Here is an 18,197-nt window from a genome sequence, read left to right on the forward strand (position 1 = left end):
AAAATGACAATTAAGAGAGGATTATGTGAACCTACTCAACAGCTTTGCTTTGAAGCAGATGTGCTACAAAGAACAATGAAGCCAACCAGTTAGAACCTCTTTGTGCAGTCCAGCATGAAGACTTCTTCCTACTCATGAGGCATCTTCATGGTACCAGACAATGTGGACAGATTGTTGGGATATGGATAAAAACTAAATTGGGCATTTTAAATATTTAGAATTCAAGAAGAACCCAAAGAATACAATATGGTAGAGAAAAGTAACCTTAAATGAGTCCTGAAATGGTGGTTTGTCTGTCTTCCTTGAGGGCAGAAGAGAGTGGCTGGGTAAATAGTTCAATGAAACATGGTTGCTCCCTAAGCCCTCAGCCACTCTTTACCCTTTATTATCCCGGCCCTGTTCTACTTTCCAGAGAGCAGGTAACTAGTGCAGTCAATTCCCCCAACACTTCTAAAGAATCTGTCGGCCCCAGGCTCCCTGTAGTCTAGTCAATGTTTTGCGTGGTATGCCTCGTTTCCAGTAACCCAGTTAAATTAAAGGTTTGTCGAGGGCTAGAAAATCTACATAATAACCCTATACACTTATGTTGGTTCCTTCCTTATGCCTGAAGAATAATCATGAACTTTGCAAAAGGGCCAATCACCAATCGCATGAATAACTTACTCTACTTATTTCCCTGTAATGTTCCCATGTCCCTGTGAGTAATAAAATTTCTTATTTACTATAATTTACGAAATTCTTTAATTGCCAGTGTCAGTAGTTATTTGTAACTACTACTGTAAAATTCTGTCTGTGTTGGAATGTGGATAAAAATGTGTACTCTGCATGACTGGGTGTCAAAGATGTGAGGGTGAAAATAGATGTCTGTTCTGTGTACACGAAATTATGCAGAATGTAGAAACATATATATTTACATATTATGAGCATGTATGGCAGATATTTTTAAAAACCTTTGTAAGTATAGTTTCTTGTAAACTGAAGCACTCAGGTATTTTTGATATTTTCTATTTTTAACTTCATAAAAGTCAGCTTTATACATAGGCATGGCCCTGGGTATTTGGTGAGCTATGAATGAGACATGGAGCCCTCAATCACAAGAGCTGGAGACTTGCAATAAAAAATATAAAAACAAATGTGATTAAAGAATCTGAAGAAAAATATTTAAAATGGCAATAATTTAGCAATTACATGGTATCCCTTGATTTTACAACTGGTAAAAGAGTAAGAATTTATAACACAGTAGATTGGACAGACATTTAAGTGGTATGAAGGTGCCAGTTACTCTCTTGGAGGTGGTAAGATTGACAGTGAGTATGTAAAATAGATCAATGAAGAAGCAAATTATATTCATTTGTGACCTTGTCTTTACGGTGCTGATAAATAACTCATTATTCACGTTAGTTATTCATCCACTGCAAAAGCAATGGATTGCACAAATTAACCAGACTGGCAGCCTCAGTGGACTGCTTCCAATGCTTGTCTTGTGATAATAATAGCCATTTGAGAGATCTTTACTAGGTGCTGGGAACTGTGTTCAATGCTTTAAGCACTTTGTTATTCAATCCTCAGATAGTGTAAGGTATGTACAGATAAGTCTCTGGTACATATATTAGGAACAGAGACTTAAAGAGGATGTCCAAGGTCAGGCTGCTGAAATAGGTACATTGTGGAGCTGGTATTGATTGAAAGTCAGGTCTGTCCTCCTCAGAAGCACTTATTCTTTCTTTGTACTGTGATGCCTGCCACATTCCTAGACCTTCACTGAGGTACCAGTCCCTACCCTGACTCAAACACATTCACAGCATGATGGTAGTGGGTTTCACCTACTCTGTCACACTTTCTCATTTGTCAACCTGTTCGGCAATCTTTCAAGCTGACTTGTTGTGTGCCAGCAGTGAGCAAATCAATTGAAAGAGAAGAAACCTTCTGTGCTGCTATACATCTGCATTGTTAGAACTCTACAATTTCCATGTGCATGGGGGCACACAAATGCATACCCACATCCACATGTGTATACATGATGCAAATAATTTATGTCCAGGAACAAGAGAGTCAAGAATCTAGGCGATTTTGTAGAAGTATCATCTGAACTTAACCAAGATAAGTGATTTCTCCATTTTCCAGCCTATAGGTCCTCAGCATAGTGGTCCAGAGAACATTTATCTGGTCTTGCCATGTCAGCGTAGGCAGAATAAAAGATCTTAAGGAGGAGTGGCTAGAAAAAAGTGATGGGGAAAAACATAAAAGGAGTCAGTCAATGAAAGATCTCATGGGCCAGTCAATCAGAGGATCTCAACACATCCTTACAGGGGTGTTCAACATCTAAGCAAATTAAAGGTAGGGTTTTTCTAAATAGACTATAGTTTTGAGAATTGAGAGAATACAAAGCTGAAGCAGGAACCAAACTGAGAGGATCAAAATGGAGCACATTGAAATACGAAGGCACCAAGCAAAAGATTTTTTGAGACATTGGTAAATGTGCTGGCAGATGGGATGGAAAGCAATTCCTCCGCATAATTCTAGGCTTTCTCTCTCAGAGACCGACCCTGTGGCAGAGAGAGGCAGAAGTTACAGAAGGAGGAATTATTAGAGGGAATGATTTATTTCACTCCTGGTCTGAGGAGACACATTCCACCATGGCAGAGAGGGCATGGCAGCTGGACCAACCTGGTGGAGGCTTGAGCCATGGTCTACTTATATCTTGATAGACCAGGAATCAGAGAGCTCAAGCAAGAATCAAAAGTGGATATCACACTCAACATCTACCTCATGACCCACTTTGCTTGTTGGATCAGGGTTGTGAAGCTTTAACACACAGTCTTCACTGGACAGTACCACTGTCTTGGGAATAAGTTTTCACACTTATAAGACTATGGGGGACATTTCTTATGCAAATCACAATACATGGAGACGCTATCTGTAATAGAATGGGCCTGCACTTATTTTTCTCATAAGAAAAGCCAAGTGAGCCTGAGTGACCAGGAAGGATACTTTTCCAGAAATGGGGCATTTGAGCTATGATATGAACAGACAGAAAGAACAAGTAGTGGGTATAGAGAACAGGAAAATACAAACGAAAAAGGAAAGGCAGCATTTGACAAGTGTCTCTAGTGGGAAAGAGTTCAGTTAGTTTGAAGAATTACAAAAACAAACAACCAAACCAAACAAAACAAAAGTGTGGGGGCGATCACTATGAGTGAGGGTGAGAGAAGCTATGACTTGGATCTCACAGGACCTTGTCAACCAATATAAGAAATTCATGTATTATTCAGAACATAGTGCAAGGCCGTTGAAAAATAGTATAATCAAGTCTCAGTTAAGCACTGGTCCTGTTGTCATGCACTGAATGGTTTGGAAGGTATCAGTACAAACAGCAAAGCAGGGTTACAAGGTATAGGGATAAGATATGACAGATCTGTGTTTAGCATGGACTTGCATCAATTTTAAAGACATAAATTAATGCAAAGACATTTAAAGCCAGAAATGGGCTTGGAAGTTGCAGGATATCATTGATTAATGGGAAAATGGGGAAGATAGAGGAACTGATGTTGACTCTGGGATTTGTGCCATTTATTGAGGTAAGGACCATTGAGTGGGGCATGGTATAAATTGCAGTGGAACTCACAGGTAGGTTGTGATGGTTAGGTGCAAAGAGGAAGCTGGTTAATGATATAAATCTGTATCCTTCCTGTATGGCAGAGAGCAGATACTCGCCTCTAAAGATGAGTTGAGAATAGCAGGTTTCAACTGTGTAACTCACAAATAAACAATAGAAAAGGAGGAGAAGGAGGAGGAGGAGGGGACAGAGGAAGAAGAGGAGGAGGACATAATTATGCATGTATTAGTAGGCCAATATCAGAAGTCTATAGATTTGTGGATGCTTTCCAGAATTGGTCCATTTGATTAAGTCTGCGCAAGTGATTGATTGACCAGAGGGACTGAATTGAGGTCCTTAGGAAAAGTGGAAGATGTCCTGTTTGTGGGCAAAAAGGCAGAATGACAATAACATTGTGAGTGGAAGTGTCTTGAGCCAGGGAAAAAGAAAGTTAATTCAGGAAAGAGGAAAATACTGTGGAAAAGGACAGAGGGGGCTCTGGGTGGTCCGCCAAAGACAGGTTTCTTTCAACATCACCATCATGTTAAATGGTCTGGGGACACTACATTGTTGAGAAGGAAAGGGCAAAGTATGCACAAGGACTCGGATTTCCATTCCTATTGTGGGTGATGGCAGCCAAATTTTCCAAAGGCGAGTCAATGGGGCATAAGACAACAAGGATTTCTCTCCCTGCCCAAGTTCTCTGTTGCACACGTGACCTTTAGATGCTTTTCACAATCTTCATGGAGCTTTTCCCACCCCTGAACTAGTGCTCAGGATTCAGGTCTAGAATAGAGAGGGAAGATTTTGGCCAAAGCTTTAAGGAATAGGTAAATGCACCTATTCCATAGGCCCAAACACAAAGATACACCATCATCCCTTAAAGTATTTTACTGGCTTGAATCTCATGTTGTTCTCCTTGATCTTTAGCTAAAATCTCCTTATTGCAAAGTGGCAGAAGAGACTGGTGGATTCTCTAGAGGAATGCAGGTTCTGCTACTTGCCTAGAAAAATTTGCAACTGTCTGTATGCAAACTTAAAGCCTTACCCTCTGTGTTTCATTGAAAGCAGAGGTGGTACCTTTTAGCCCCAGAAGAGCTAACTTCTGTCAACTGAACAGGATTTATTTTAACTGCTGACCAATTTGAATGTTTTCACAAATGCCAGGGCAAAACATCAGACCGACACACTGTACAGCTGACCAGCAGACACTGTAATTAACAGGTCTGGCTTAAAGTTTCCATCAATATAATTAACAAAGCTCTATCAACATTTGTGATGTAATTTATCTGTTTCATTTAGGATATGGACCTCTGACATCTTGAATGTCTCCTAAACAAATATAAGTGCCATGACCCCCTGAGGGAGGATGGGAGAAAGCTGAATTTCTAAGCCTCCTTGGCAGTGAGCTTGATTTTCATACTTACCACATAATATGAAAGTAGCATTGTAGAGCACCACACATAATGAATAATGTAAAGTAGACATTCAATAAATATCCTCTAACTTCCTCCTCTTTCCCTACTCCATGGAACATATAAACACATACTGAATTTGCTAATGTCTCAGCCCATTTCTTTATATTAGACTGCTTCAGAAATGTCTATGGTTAACATATTATGTCACTAAATAGTATCTATATTATAGTGATGAATGACAACATGCATATGTATACACACATGCATAAACACATAAGCATGGGCTAACCAGAGCTCATATTTCTTCATTACAACCCTGAGCTCTAAAATGGTGAACTGCAGTGTAAAAATAAGACAATATTCCATTGCTTTTACTTTTTGCTTCTACTTTGATTTCTATTTGTTGAGTTCCTTTACTAAACAAATTGAAAAAACAGAAGGACATGTGGAGAGATTCCCACTTGTCTTCTCATGATTTTTAAATTTTTTTGTATCATATGACTTAGATTTCTGAACATTTAATGTAATTATATTCCTTTTATTAGTAGCATATGGTTAAAAAATCTTTAATCAGACCATAGTTAAACTCTTCATTCTAAAAGAAACTAACTTTAGAGTTTACCTGCGTCTCTAGTTGCATATGTAGCAGAGGATGGCCCGGTAGGCCACCAATGGGAGGAGAGGCCCTTGGTCTTGAGAAGATCATATGCCCCAGTACAGGGGAATGCCAGGGCCAGGAAGCAGGCGTGGGTGGGTTGGGGAGCAGGGTGGGGGAGGGTATAGGGGACTTTCGGGATAGGATTTGAAATGTAAATGAAGAAAATATCTAATAAAAACATTAAAATATTAAAAAAAAGAGTTTACCTGCAAACAAACCCCTTGTCTGTAATGCTATGTTCTGTTTAAGAACATGTCTATCAATTTTTTAAATTTGTGCACTTACTAATTTACTGAGTTTTTTTCTTCTCACTCATCTTTCTAAATCTCTGATTTTCAAAATTGACACAGTCTAAAATACTAAACAGTGATTTTGTTTGTGGTGTTGCCAGAATGATAGAAACTAGAGTCACCTGGGAGATAGGCCATGTCCATCTCTCTTATCTTGATTGAATTAATTGAGGTGGTAAGACCAACTTACCATGGGTGGCATCATTCTCTAGTCAGAGGATCCTTGAGTAAGACATTCTTGCTTCTTGACTAAGTATTCAATGTGACTAACTCTTTCAAACTCCTGATACTGTTATTTCTACACTATGATAAATTGTAACACGAGATTGTGAGCTAACTAAACACATTTTTCCTTAAGTTGTTTTGGTGGGGATATTTGATCATAACAAGGAGAAAAGAAACTAAGGCAATGATGAAACACGGCGAATATAGAAAGAAACATGGCGAATATAGAAAGGCAGTTTCTTACGGATTAAAACAAGAGTGAAACAACTTGGCTCAAAAGAGCTCCTTAGTGAACAATGTGTCATTTTAATGATGCCTTCAAAATCTCAAAATCTCAAAATAGGGTAATAGGGACAAACTATTTTAGTTGCATTTCATTTGAGTATATTCTGGGAGCCCAATAGATGCCAAGAATCATGGGAAATATTGAATTTTCTACATGCTACATAGAAACTTATTTTTTACCCATATAGATATATGATTAAGGTTAATTCATAGACTGTATAAATTTACTTTTGTGATGTAGGTTAGTGGGTGAACTTCTTTGTACCTTTATTAGCCAGGAAAATTCTAAATGTGTGTTTTGAGAACTACATTTTACCATCTGTGGTTATGATTTTTTCCATATGCATACATTAAAAATGACATTAAAAATCTTGTTCTAAAAGTTCTTCCATCTGTGGCTTCACTTTGTGTGTGTTTTGTCAACCTTCAGACTGAAGGTCTGATGTACAAATGGAATAAATCTAGCATAGACACTTCTTCTTGAGCCATTCTGCTTAAGATAGAGACACATCTCTTTGCCACAGCATCTGCCTTGTATATACTATCCCCACTTTAGTCTTTCTTCTTTATCAAGGCATTGCAGTGTCTGTATCTACATGGCTATCTTTTTACTTACTAACAATTCAGATACTCAAAAAGGAAATAACAGACTGTTTTCTTTAATGGAAAAGATGAAAGAAATAAACGTTATTGTAGGTTGAGGCAAAGATTTATAACAATAATGAAATAAATAGCAATTATTTGATAGAAATTAATACTGTACTTTCATTGATGCCCTTACATTTTCACATCGTCTACAAAGGCTTTATTTCTCAGGACATAAATGGTTGACAATTATACCTTTGACCATGATCTTGTCTTTACTTCTTCCGTCCCTCCCTCTCTCTATGTCTCTCTTTTGTTCCTCTCCATCCCCCCTATTTTTCTCTCTTTCATCCCTCTCCTTTCTCTGCCATTTTATCCCTCTTTATTTTGTTTGTCTTTCCAGATGTATCTGGTGTGTGCCAACTTTGTTTAAGGCCCCTAGAATACAGAAACTATATGATTTAACTTAGTAGAAAAGCATGCATTCCCTCATAATATTTATATGGTATTTGGGAGCATAACATAAATGAAGATATGGGATAGTTTCAGGTTTTAATAAGAACCACGAAGAAAACTTATCACGGTGGACCATGTCTATAATCATTTAGGAAGATTGTCATAAAATTTAGGCCTGCCTGGGGTACTAAATGAGTTTAAGACAACCTGAGCTACAATGTAAGACCTAATTAAAAAATGCAAAAAAAAAAAAAAGGTTTTGGAGATGAAACCTCCAGTTTTGGCAGAGGGGGTCACATTTTTTAAAAAGCTAAGGGGACAGACAGCCACTGTACGACAGAACTTGAGGGATGGGGGACATGAACAGATCTTGACCATTCTTCATCTGACAAGCAGAAAACAGCGATGGAGCTAATGAGTTTGGACAGTGGCATTTTCAAGATGCTTTCAGATCCTTAGTTGACCAATATTAACACCCTCATATTAATGATATAAAATAAGTTTTCAGCAGGATAGGTAAGAGTCACGTGGGTTCGAGGCAGGACTATTATGTGTTTCTACATTCTTCTACTCCCCACTTCTTTATGCAGCCTTTAGTGTACACTTACCATGCCAGGCAATCAGCTTTATTTTGAGAAAACCCGAGTAAGACCATGTTCCTGGCACCAAGGAGTGCGGGATCTGTAGAGTTCGTATTTAGTGCCACATTTCTGAGTTTTAGGTCTTTTGAAAGAGGGAAGGGAACATAAGATTTCTTTGTGTGGAGTGACCTTGAGCAATGTAGTCACCGAGGTATAAATAAATAAAAGAAGCTGCATGGGTTCCTCTTACCCTGGATGAAGAGTTCCCTTCGTTTGGTCAGGTCTCTGCTCAGACGCTCTTCTCTCCACGAGGGCTTCCTTCTCTGGTTTCCTTTGCCATCTCCCTGATTCCTGCTCATGGTCTTTCCCCTCTGTCTCATTCCCACACTCAACATTTATGATATTACTAAATGAATCATGATTATATATACATATATATACATGTATATATACACATATATTCATATATATATACATATATATATGTATATATATATATATTCATCCTCTAAAAAATTAAAAAATTCCGAAAGGTTAGAAAACTTAATCTAAATGATGCATGTAGGCATTTCAAGTGCCCAGAAAAGTAGATGTCCTATGTCAGATGTTCAGTGTATACTTAGCACATAAATAAATATTAGCATAATGTAGAAATGAAATGTTCATTATTTTAGATCATTTAGTTTAAAAAAAGCAGCCAAAGTAGTTGTAATTAAATACTTTTGAGATACCTCTGCTTGTTCACACAGCTGTGGCAATTCCTTAAAAACCACAAACAACAAATAAAGAGCAGTTACTCAGCTACAGTTTAAAAGCTACACAGATAAGCACATTGTACTTTTTATGTTCTAGAAGATAGGCAAACAGCTTTCCTAAAAACAAGTGATGAAAATTTAGGACACATTCATACAATACAGTTTGTGAATTATCAATGAATAATCTTTCCTTTCTTTTTACTTTAAGAAAAGAATGTAATAGCTATCTTATATAAAATGCTGTGGGTTGGATCCAAAAAACTATCACCTTCTTCTAAAGTAAGGACATTAAATCTAATAAAATTAAAACTTTTCTGGTGTTCAGAAAACTCAAAGGGAAGTCATACCAAAGTCTAGACTGTTGTTCAGCATGCTTTATTTTCAGCAGTACTAGTCTGGAAGCTTGAAGTCTTTTATAGGCTAGAGAACCCTGTAATAGAACTGACTGTTACCTCCATGCAGAAGTTGCAGACATGACAATCAGAGTTTAAAAGGGGTGAAATTTCCACCCTCAGGGCAGACATATTCACATAGAATGATTATGCACAAACCAGAAACGATGAGGCCAGTTGATGCCAAGTTACATTCAGTGATCACAGATAATGAAATGGAACCCTAAGAACCAGAACTGGGAGGAGGTCTCTTACAACAAACCAACATACTCCAAAGAAAATGCATCATTACTTGATAATGATAGCAAAGCGTACGTAGCCTATCCATAAACAGAAAAAAAAAAAAAAACCAACATGTTTTCATTTACTGAGATTTTACCAATGGAGCTTCAGGGGAAACGGGTTATTAGAAACTTACTACATATATTTTTCTCGTATTTTGATTGTCAAAATGCAATTGATAACAGTATATTTGGTATATTTGGTAGATAAGTATTCATCACATTTATATGGTAAACCAATTTTGTGGAAATTACAGCAGGTGAAAGTGGGGCCATCCCATTGGACCCTAAGAGTATCAATTCCAAGTGTACCATTTCATGCTTGTATGATTTGGGGAAAATTACTTTCTGTAAGTCTCAGCCCTTTTTCTCTATAAATGAGTTTAGTAAATACAGTTTGTAAAACTCTCTCTTTTAAAGTATAAGACTGGCTTATGTTCCTTAATATACTCCCTGCTATCTATTAAAAAAATCAATAGCCATTATCTGTTATCTTTAATTTTAATATTTTCAGCCCCAGTCAGCCTAAAAATAAAGTTTCAAAAATGCTATAATCTTAGAAGGTGAAGTATTTCCAATTATCCTGTCTGTTATTATAAGACTTTTAATGAGAAAGCAATCTTCTGAAAGGGTGTTACTCTTACTGAGATGCCATGGGATATAGCAGCAGGGTTCTTTGTTTTGTACAGCTTTGTTGGGAATAAGACTCTAAGATGTTGAAGATCAGATGTGGCTGCCCATGCATTCAAGGCCTTCGGCTTATGTTTAGAACCAAATAACCAAAGAAAAGGAATCAAACAGAAAGATTTTAAGAAGTTAGTCTTTGTCCTGAGAAGGTTGTGTGCAGGTGGCCAATGCTGCTGAGTGTTCATGTTACAACAGTGTGTTATATCCAGAAGGCATCATTTGATAATAACCCTCTCCATCCTGCATCTCCTAGAAGCTCTCTGCTCCCTCTTTAGTGGTATCCCCAGGTCTCAAAGTGATGTCTAGTTTAGGGCTGAGCATCTGAGTGCTCTTCTAAGTTTTGATCACTCTAACAATGCTTCCTGGACCACACCCTGTCTTAGGATTCTCACAACAAATAGATGCAAGCAACCCAAGTCCCACAAAGGGGCAGCTAGACAGCAATGTGATTGGAATGTAGGGTAATGGAAGATGGAATTTTACTCTGCATTTTTCTTATGTGCAAGTATATTAAATAATGGTGACATGATGTTTTGCCTATGTTGCTTGTTTTTTAGACTAAATTATTCCCTTTCTTTCTGCAATGAATTTATTTTCAAAATCAGGAAAACTATACTTAGAAGTAAAATGTCACTTACAGTTAAATTTGGGGATCTTCTGTATTTGATTAGAACCCCTACACACACACATACACACACACACACCTCCCAAGATATCAGATTCCAAAGTCTGTTGTGGACTGGTCACAAAATGAAGTTTCTTGCTGATTAGATTTATTTATTTATTTATTTTTTTTATTTATTTTATTACACTGTACATTTATTTATTTAGTACACTGTAGCTGTCCTCAGACACTCCAGAAGAGGGCGCCAGATCTCGTTACGGATGGTTGTGAGCCACCATGTGGTTGCTGGGATTTGAACTCTGGACCTTTGGAAGAGCAGTCGGGTGCTCTTACCCACTGAGCCATCTCGCCAGCCCGCTGATTAGATTTATATTTGACCATTGATTTATCAATGGATTTCTCCTATCAGGATGGTTACTGTCACATATCAGTTATACCCATGTATTGTACCTTCTTAAATTAATGTTAGGATCATTGACAGAAGTAAATGCAATTTAACTTGCATATCTACCTTACCATCGATGTTTGTCCCAGAGTTTATGAAAATCCACTTCAACAACATTGACATAAAACTAAACTTTGTTTGGGGCTTTGGGAAACTTATTGAAATATGATTTCTTTAGGCTCTTGAAAATGATGAATATCAAAATATTCCTCTATTAAAACTTGGTCTAATATGAAAGTTTTAATTATGACATTAACTCTTTATATAATTTTATATGTATTTACATTTGACTATAGGAAAGACTGATATGAAGATAAGTACATACACACATAAGCACACATACATACATATACATGCATATATATATATATATATATATATATATATATATACATACATATATATATATATATATACTCCCACACAAATACACACATACATAAAAATACCTATGTATATGCCCATAATCAGATACAAATAGACACACACACACAAATACATTTACACAAAACCATATACATACAGATATTCTGAAGGAGTGGCTGCTTGGTTATTGCTAAGTGCAATCTTCCCATAGCCCCACCCACTTTTTTTTTTTTTTTTACTCTCACCTCATCATTAACTTCTAGATTCTTCTTCCTTAAGTTGGGAAAGTATACCCCAATGTGTAGTAAGCAATACAATAATACAATCAGTATCTATCAAACGTCTATCTGAACTCACATTTTTTTCTATACTTCCTACATCCTGCTGTGTATTTTGCTGATCTCATCATTAATACTCAGAAAAAGTCACAAATACATGTAATAGCAGCTGTCATCATGGTCATCAGAAGGCTCATGGGAAGGCACCAGATTTGGGGATTGTTCTATTTTTAGGTAGGCGTTACAGAGCATAGATACTGGATATTGTCTCATTTGTAACCTTTCTCTCTGAATGATATGCAGACATCAGAAAGCTATCTTTGAAACAAAACATATGAAAGAATCAACATATATTTTTTACATTAATTGAAATTAGCTTGAGGCAAATACTTGTTGGCGATACACAGACCCATTGCTGGGAGAAAATGTCGTGAAACAGACCAACTGTGAAGGCCATGATGACTGAGAAATAATATGCATGCTGAACTCTCCAACCCCACACCAAGAGGAATGTCATCAGACAGACAAATGGTGTACATGGCGGACTCACTAACCCCAAACCAAAAGGAGTATCACAGCTGTCATCCAACAAAAGCAAGTCAAGTGATATGTGTTTGTAAAGAGACACAGTTCCTCTGTGTATAAAGCAGCACTAAGCCTGAGCTTCCTAGTCTGTGAAATAAAGATGCACACATTCCTCAAAGGAGTCTACAGTACCACATGAGGGAATGCACCGTCTAGAAACAGTTGAGTTAGCAAAGGGAGAGCTGAGTATCAACTTAAAGTGGGAGTCTGGGTGCTGTGTCTTCAGAGCAACAACAGAATGCCAGTCTTCTAGTCTGAAAAATATGAGGTTTAATCATGACTCCATAAGCTTGAATATCTACCACACCCACTCCAGTGAAGTCGGCATGGCAAGCCCAAAAGCTTGGACGCAGTCCTGAGGTAAAAAGTTTCACAGAAACTCAGTCTCCTGGAGCCTTGGCATCCCATAGCACGGATGTTCCAAACTTGTCCTTGCATTAGTCTGGTAATCAATCTGTGTGCTTTCTTTCAGTATTTTTTTTTAATTATAGGTGCCTCCAAGAAATGATTTGTCAAATACCTAAGCTAGATTAAACTTTGCTTCCCGGCTTTCACCAATGTCCTAAGCAGTCCTTGAGCTGACCCTGGGCTTAGAATTTAGTAAGAATGTTACCTATTCAGATGAATTGCCTACAGGATTGAAAGAAAAATAGCAAAAGAAATTAGGCAATACTATCTACTACATAGAGTTAGAAGTTTCAGGGCAAGCTTAGCAAAGTAAGTTAGAATTCTTATTATAGTTATGTATGGCAGACTACATTACTTAATAGAAGAAAGTCCACCACAAAATCACTTAGAATAATAGCCAAGTCACTCCCATATGCAGGAATTTACAATGGCCTAGGAAGAAGGAGGGTTGTGGTTTAAGGAGGGACTACAGTATTACATTATTCATGAGCAAGAGCAGACACCCCTGGTGCAAGCTTTCACAAGGCTCAGAGGAATAGCATAAATTGTGACTAGGGTGTGAAATCCTCACCTGGCTCCCTAATGGCTGACTTTAGAAAGGACCACCTTTTATCTGAGTTGTAACCACTGCCTAGTTCCTGTCAGTCTTTATGTATGCATTTCTCTGCTTTTGTGTCAGATAACTTTGATGTACCTTGGCTGATGTGTCGCTTAACTTCTTTGTTTTCCTCTGTAATATAATTCTGATGCTCGCTTTGAGGAATTACATTCAGATACAGAACTCTCTCTGTGTCAGTGTCTGTCACTTTTTGCCAACTCCTTGTCCAACTGATTATTGAAACCCTGGTTTCCTGCAAAGTGAAAGACTGACTGAGTCTAGTCCTTGGCAAAGATCTTTTGGTGATTTCTCTCTTAGAGCACTATTGTCTTCATCACAGAGAGAACATTCCTTTCAGAGATCACAAGGACAAAAAAGCATTATGCTAATTGTCATGGTTTGACACTATTATTACATACAGATAATCAGTATCTGATATGAACTTAATTGCCAAGTTATTTTCTTATTTTTATTCAAAAATTTAAAGGCAAATCATCCATATATGCATACATAGTTCAATGGAAGAAAGGGGGGAAGAAGGATGGAAAGAGAGAGAGAGAGAGAGAGAGAGAGAGAGAGAGAGAGTGAGAGAGATTTCCTAATGCTATGATGTACAAAAGAATGCATCCAACATAATTCATCATTTTCTGGAATCACAAGCAAAGTAAGAAATTCTATCTATGTATCTATGTATGTATCTATCAATAATGTATATAGTTTTCTATCATCTATCTATCATCTATATGTATATCCATCTGTCTATTCATCCATCTGATATGTATCATCTACCTATCATCTGCCTATATATTTATCTATCAATCAATCAATCATCTATTTATGGTCTATCATCTATCACCTATCTATCTATCTATCTATCTATCTATCTATCTATCTATCTATCTATCTGTCTATCTATCTATAATCTATCTATCATCTATTTATCTATCATCTATCTAGTTATCTATATATAATCTATCTACCTATCTATCTATCTATCTATCTATCTATCTATCTATCTATCTATCTCTCATCTATCTATCTCGATCTCTTGATCTCTATCTATCTATCTAATCTATTCTATATAAAACCTGATCTCTTTGCAGTTGACTACTTTGGCAAGATCAAGACACATGAAAATATTGACTGAAATCTAGTCAAATTTAATATATGTTATCATGAAGTTTCACAATTGAGAAGATGGTTGCATTAATGTCAACACTAAGGAACTTATGGGTGAGCACCTAAATTCAGTTGTTTGTATATAAAGTACCAGTAATGGATCATTACTTTTGAATAATGAATAGTAAATTAGGAATGTACACACACACACACACACACACACACACACACACACACACAGAGAGAGAGAGAGAGGATGGAGACAGTGGATAATAATTTGAAATTTACTCTTTTCAAATTCTCCCTGTTGTATCTTTTCAATATACAGAATAGCATTTAAGTGAATATATTAATCTTCAGGACTCAGTGATAAGTGAGTTTACAAGAAATTATGAGGGTGCAGCAAGAACCCACATAATTGGAGAAAAGAAAGACATCTGCCAATTACATGTGTGTAAGCACCAATTTTTTTACACAAATATTGCTCAATTAAAATAAAATAAATAGAAATGAATTATGAATGTCAAAGTTATTTAAAAACACACACGACTTAATTGTGCCATTGAACTGGACCTTACTTATTCCAGGACAAAGTCTGGTACCTGCAGAAGACAAACTTATCTTTGGAGAAAATTTAAAGAAAGTGAAGTTTCACATGTACATATATAAACAGTAAATCCATAATTTAATTTAATTGAGTACAAATGTGGGTTTTTTTTTTGCTTTACATGTATAAGCAACTTGGCATGTCATAATTCATATTAAAAAACTTTCACACTTGAAGAAAACACTTTTTCTGAGTCTCGTTCTTAGCTGTTAATGATGTGAAAAAAAGTTTCTACCCTGATTTACTGGGAGATGCCACCTGTTATAAAGGACTGTAATTCACGAGGTAGAGTTACAAATGGGGAGGGGAGTTCAGGGCAGAAGAGAGCTGGTTAGAAATGATGGCTCAGGTTTGCTGATGCTGAAGCTGAGAGGTGAGCTGGAATTGACTGGGCAAATACATTAGTATTTGGATAGACAGAACAGAGCTTTCCAGGCAGAGAGCAGCACATCAGGGTGAACTTTACTTTGTGACTCATTCTTAAAATCTCCCTGCTTCCTCAACCCAGTGAATAACCATCCCCGTCCTTATGTCTCATCCGTACAGATTTCTTCTTTTTGAACACACTGCACATTTATATCCCCAATGCCTGATTTAGGGTTTGCCTTTAAAATACTGTTGAGAAAGTAGCTTGATACAGTAGAAAGAATAGTGAATTGAGTTAGGATGAAATATGAGTTTGAATTCTATATCTATCCCTGGCTGGATTATATGCTAAGTCACATAACATAGGCTTCAAAATTTTCTTTCTTCATTCACAGCAACTGTACGAGCTGCTTTCTTCATTTCAGCAACAGAATGCCCAGTAGGAACAACACAATGGAAGGAGGTTTTATTTTTGCTCATGCTTTCAGGGGCTGTGTCCATCAGTGGGGGAAGCATTTGGAATAGTGTGACCCATCTGATGGCATCCAGAAAGCAACTGAACAGGACACACCCAAATTAAACCTTCAGAAGTGTTCAGAAATGTGTGTGTGTGGATACTGCACCCCTTAGTTTATCACGGGAGCCTACAAGTACTTATTTATAAACATTTTGTATGAAAAAAAATGAAGCTATGGATCCATTTCACTATTCCCAGGATAATAATAACAGTAGCAACTCTAGCAGTGCACACCAGCAGGAACAATAGTCATGGTGGGAATGCAAGTTTCCACTCACATTTTTCTGAGGCTGTAGTGAGTCTATATAACCGTTAGTCTCCTGATTGTTCAATGAGATCAGAGGACTGAGAGAATGGCATGAAGAGGGTGATGTGATTTTAACTGATTCAGTTTTACCAGAAATGTGAGGATATCATATTCCACTTCAGAGCCCTCATTCTGCCCAACAATGATAACCATTAATACATATCTAGTCCCAGCATTAACAAGCTGGAACAGGAAGAGGAGTCACAGGACATGCAGATGGTCTAAGTAGAGACCATGAGGCCCAAGCATAAACACCGCGCAGCTGATCCATGATAGATTTAAGAGACAGACAGCTCAAATGCCTGGCTAGGTGGATGCCAATGAGGATTTATATAGATGAGGGAAAAATTGTCAGCTTATGAGTTTGAGAACTTTAGACATAGTATATGTTTGGGACCCAAGATAGTTTCTCCTTGGAATCAAGAGTAGAGTCTGAAGCCAGGTGTGGTGGCGCACACCTTTAATCCCAGAGCTCCGGAGGCAGAAGCAGGCAGATTTTTGAGCTCAAGGCCAGCCTGGCCTACAAAAAGAGTAGACTCTAGGGAAGTCATTTTATGATGTCTAGTGATTATTCACTATCACCACCACCACCACCTCCTTCACCACCACCACCACCATCGATACCATCACCACCATCAACAATGACAACATCATTATAGCCAAATCAAACCTGTATAATATTTTTGTTACAAAAACAGAGTTATTCTCTTGAGGTATATGATATTATTTGTAATCACTTATATGCTTGTTTTACTTTGCAAGAATGAAATGCAGTCATGGCAAAATATGTTGTGTAATTAACATGTCTTAATTAACATGTTTACCATTCATTAATTTATACAGAGTTTTGGTTGAGGTAAAAGAGATTTCCATTTTTTTTTATACTTAGTGATTTAATCTTGAGGAAATACTTCATTTCCTCCTGAGGGGTGATATTTATACCTACTCTGGTAGAGATCAGTAAAAATAATTGAAATGCTTTGTAATGTCTATGTAACATTTATGACATAATCTTCGCTGCAACATATAAAGTTTATTTATTATGTTTTAAAATCTCTACTCTTTGTACTGTAGTGTTTTAGTACCTGATGAAATCTATTGTCTAATGTAATATTGTAACATACTCACATGCTTTTTGTGAAGTAAGAGTTACTTTTATGATTAGTGATATAATACTTGACATAAACAATTAAAGAAAAGAACTATTTATTTTTATTTTGCTGTTTCAGAAGTACCAGTCTGTCATGGTGGGGCAGGTAGAGCACAGCAGATATAGTCACATTGTAGTTACGAGGAAACATACAGAGAAACACAGCAAACGGCTAGGACAATGATTCGCTTCACTAGACCTATTTCCTCTGATCAGATAGGAAGTTCCAACATCTCCAAAATTTTTATTCAATTTTTTCTATCAAGGCATTCAATCCTTTATCAAGTTTCTTTCTATTCCAGCACAGCCCAGAAACAACTTCTAAGACACACCATGAAGAGTGCCTCATAATTTCTCTGGGAAGTTCATAATCCAATCATGTTGATAGACAACATTAACCACATAACAGTGTACTGCTTTTGTTAAACTTTTCTTAACTGCAGAAAACAATTGCAGGTCCTTTCTTTCTTTCTTTCTTTCTTTCTTTCTTTCTTTCTTTCTTTCTTTCTTTCTTTCTTTCTTTCTCTTTCTTTCTCTTTCTTTCTTTCTTTCTTTCTTTCTTTCTTTCTTTCTTTCTTTCTTTCTTTCTTATTAGATATTTTCTTTATATACATTTCA

The sequence above is a fragment of the Mus caroli genome, chromosome 6 (assembly GCF_900094665.2).
Source record: "Mus caroli chromosome 6, CAROLI_EIJ_v1.1, whole genome shotgun sequence".
In the NCBI taxonomy this organism is placed as follows: Eukaryota; Metazoa; Chordata; class Mammalia; order Rodentia; family Muridae; genus Mus; species Mus caroli.